Source organism: Bos taurus, chromosome 26 (assembly GCF_002263795.3).
Source record: "Bos taurus isolate L1 Dominette 01449 registration number 42190680 breed Hereford chromosome 26, ARS-UCD2.0, whole genome shotgun sequence".
Lineage (NCBI taxonomy): Eukaryota > Metazoa > Chordata > Mammalia > Artiodactyla > Bovidae > Bos > Bos taurus.
The window spans coordinates 42,910,805-42,915,331 of NC_037353.1; positions in this window are offsets into that span (position 1 = coordinate 42,910,805).

The following is a 4,527-nucleotide window of genomic DNA, read 5'->3' on the forward strand; positions in this document are numbered from 1 at the left end:
ACCCAACTCTTCTTTTTAAAAAAACAAAACAACTTTTTATTTTAGATTGAAATATAGCCAGTGAACGATGTTGTGATAATTTCAGGTGGACAGCAAAGGGACTCAGCCATACATATACATGTATCCATTCTCCCTTAGCCTCCCTTCCCGTCCAGGCTGCCAAACAATGTTGAGCAGGGTTCCCTGTGCTGTACAGCAGGTCCTTGTTGGTCATCCATGTTAAATATAGTCGTGTGTACAAGTCTGTCCCCAGCTCTTCTTGAATAGCCCCATATCCTTGCAAAGAATCTCTTCCTGCCAGATGCCACCGCCACTTCCGTTGGGGCCTACCAGAAGCCCACGCCTGGGGGCACTGGAGGTCCCCTCTGTGCTGAGGCTTGACTGGCCTCCTCCCTGTGCCTGAGCTCAAAGTCTCTCAAATTCCCTATGCAAACACCTCCTTCACTTTCTGTTCCCAGTTTTCTCTCCTTACCAGGGCTCCAAGCCAGTCATTGGTTGGGAAGAAGGGGACGGACACCATGCTATTCTTTGTCTCTTCTCTCATCATTCTTTCAAGACAAGTAAAACAAAAGTCTTGCTCTTCCTTCTGCCAAAAAACCAAATCAAACCAAACCAGTTCCAACTCCGTCTTCATTAACTGAGTAAAAGAGAGACCACCGAGGGTCACCAGTTTTAAAATGAGCTAAATCCTAAATCCCATTGTCCATTTATCTAGGAACTACAAGTCTACTAAAATAAATACTCTACAGACATATAAACCCACTCTGATTAGTCTGATCCTAGACAGAATCTGCAGGCGTAGACTCATTCACCGTTTAACCGACCTGGCAGATCTTGTCAGGGCGCACCCCATTTAATTTCTTCTTAACCATCAGCTTCACCATTAAGTGAATTTCTGATCTGCTATTATTTGTTCAAATAAACTTACCTGAATTTATGTGACAGTCTTTTTGTCCTTAGGTTTCACCCCAAATGGATGTTAAACAGAAACCCACACTTACTTGCCTAAGTTCATTTTGCAATTTGGCACAAATAGCATAAATACGCTCCAAATACTTTCCTTTAAATGTTCCATTTCAAACATACTTCACTGTTTTTAAAAACATTTTTTATGATTTCAAAATTATATTTGTAATGTAGAGAATGTGAAAATTATGCAACAGTAACGAAGACTCATCTCATCATTAAAAAAAATACTGGGAAACTTTTAAGTTTCTTTTCCTATACACACAGAAACACACAGTGCTTTTTAAAATGTTCATATTGTGCTTTGTAACAATATTTTTATAATATTACTTTGTTTTTGGCCATGCTGTAAGGCATGTGAGATCTTGGTTCCCTACCAGGGATTATTAAACCTGCACCCCTGCATTGGAAGTGCTGTGTCTTAACCACTGAACCACCAGAGAAGTCCCTGGAACAACAGTTTTAACTAAGTTTGTATCATGAGAACTTTTCCTTGTCATTAATTCAACTTCAAAAACACCATTTTTGATGGTTTGTGTGACATTTCATCACATGTAGGCATGTTTAGTAGTGGTGTTTCGTTGCTCAGTCATGTCCAACTTGTCATGACCCCGTGGACTGTAGCCCGCCAGGCTCCTCTGTCCACGGGCTTTCCCAGGCAAGAATACTGGAGTGGGTTGCCATTCCCTTCTCCAGGGGATCTTCCCAACCTGAAGATGGAAGCCAGGTCTCCTGCATGGCACGCGGATTCTTTGCCATCTGAGTTACAGGGAAGCCCTTAGGTATGTCTGCCTATACTCAGTTTTGTTTTTTTAAGCTTTTGCATGTATAGATCATATTACAAAAACAGCGGAATATATATCTATGTGTATATATCTGAGTTTAAGCTTATAATGATTTCTTTAGGATATATTCTAAAGGGAAACTATGCAAAATGTTCAAACTTTTAAAAAGTTCTTAATCATACTGAAAAATTATTTTCTGGAAAACTTACAATGATTTATGTCCCCAACTGTAATGTAAGAATATTTCTCTTCATCCTCAGCAGCATTGAGTATTCTCTTCCTCTTAGTTTTGTTAATTTAATAATAATAAAATATTTCATTGCTGTTTTAATTTTATTTGTTTGATAGAGAGTATAACCTCTAATCAGTTCATTATGTCTGAGATTTGCTGATTACATTCTTTGCCTAGATATCTGTACTGGCTAAATATTTCTGCAATGATGCATACTTTACATATTAAGAACATAACTCTTTATCATATTTACAGCAAGATATGTTCCTGATTGTGTTTTTTAGTCATAGGCATCTTTTGATTGCATAATGAGGCCATATACATTTTGAAAAGTCCTAAACTTCCCATGTGATAATAAAAATAAATGCAAAGTAAACTAAAGATACATGACTTGATATACAGACGCCCCAGTGACAGAATCTCATCACGCAGGTAGAGGTTTAACTGTTTAATTTCTGAACTAAAGGCAGTCTTTATGAGAGGCATGTAACTCTGCTATCTGTCCACAGTGGCCTTTTCTTTCCCTGTACTTCCTGTGGGTCCCATTTCCTTCCTCGCCACTTTCTTCCGATGGCCTTCGAGCTCCATAAGCTCCTTCCTCCCTCACCTTTATCCCTGCATTCAGGAACACTTTCTCCTTCTCAACTGTTAAATACATTCTGACAGAAAGGAAAGAGAGGGTCCTTGGAGTCACGTTGACCTGAGTTCAGGACCTAGATTTGCTACATGTTTGCTGTGTGACCTTTGGCCAGGTCTCTGAGCCTCAGTTTCCTTGCCTGTCAAACAAGGTTACTTTGAGAGTTAGGATCAAGCTCAAGTTCAACCTGGCACCCAGGAGCCTAGAAAGCAGCTCCTACAATGATTCTGGCTTCCTAAGTCACATGTCCATCTCATTTTCAAAATCGAGGAAAAGAGGTATCTTTTTTCGTTCTACTTCCCTGGTTCCCCGCCCTGTACCTATTATTAATTTGTGGGTAACTCAGCAGAACAGTTACTGGTAGGATTTTTATCCTATTCTATTAAAAGTGAAGTTTTCTTGTATTATTTAATAATGATACCTTTTTTGCTATTTTTAAATAGTGGAAAGTGTGTGAACTGTGGCTCTTCATAATTATAAATTGTAAAATAACATTTTAGGGAGTGATATTTCTTCTTCAGATCATCCATAAAATATATATCATCCTCATTGTTTAATTGACACTTTATTCCCCCTATTAAGATACAAGCAGAAATAAATTTCACTTCCTCCCCTGTAGATGCAATTTCATTTCGAACACATGTGTCAGCGGGAGCAATAAAGCATCAATTAAGCAATGAATTCCTGACAAATACATGGCATTTGATGCATAATTGCCCCCCTTCAATCTTATTTTCCCCAAGGCCAAGGCTTCCTGGACCATTTACTGTCCAAGTTTCACCCTTTCCAGAATTCCATCGAAATCCAGAAGGAGCTTCCTGTCCCTTTCTTGGCAGAATAGGCATCTCAGATACATTCCACCCCCAGGGAGCAGGGCTCCTGGGGCTCCTGTAATCCCAAACTAGTGGCCTTGTTATTCAAATCAGGAAACTAAATTTCAGGGAGGCAAAAGCCTTGCACAACCCCTCCAGGGTCTCCCCCTCTTATCTCTGGGAATCAGAACTGGGCTTGAAACTCAAGTCAGCTTGCTTTTCACCATACTAACTCTTTACTGGAAATGGGCTCCGCAGGTGGCTCAGTGGTAAAGAATCCACCTGCCAATGCGGAAGATGCAGGAGACTTGTCCTTAGGTGGGGAAGATTCCCCTGGAGGAGGAAATGGCCACCCACTCCAGTATTCTTGCCTGGAGAATCCCATGGACAGAGGAGCCTGGTGGGCTACAGTCCATAGGGTCCGTAAAGAGTCAGGCACAACTGAGTATGTAATTCTTTACTGCAGCAGCAGAGTAATTCCCTATGCAAAGGAAAGGGAGGAAGGAAGGGAAGAAAGGGAGAGAGGAAAGGAGGGAGGGAGGGAGGGAAAGAAAGAGGGAAGGAAGGAGGGATTAGAGAAAGGCCCATGTGCCTGGGATTGTATCTCAGAGAAGGGGAGGGTGGTCCTTGGGAGATCAGGGGTGGTAGGCACCTGGCTGAGAAGACTGCCCTCTCTACTCCAAGCCCCCTGAGAGTGGACGACATTCTGTAGACAAGTTCGAGGGTCGCCTAGGTGCTGTGCTCCATGCAGGCCCTGGGAACCTGGATGACCCAGGGCAGTTGCTCTCAGACACACTGGGGTCAGCTGTGGGGCTGTGGGCAGTGCCAAAAAAAAAGATGAATAAACGCAGCATGGTGAGAGCCTGGGGGAGTCGGGGAGGGACAGAACACAAAGTAGGCACTCAACAAAGAGTTAGTTACGTGGTGTTTTAGAATCCGAAGCGGTGATCGTTTCACCCCCAGAGGAGCTTGCCTGCCGCCTTGGCTGGAATCTTTGGCTGGGCAGACAGGCCACACGCTGGGTGGCCACTGTTGACAAGCCCCAGAATGTGAACCGTTTGGAGGTGTCTGCCATGCCTCGGAACCCGACGGCAG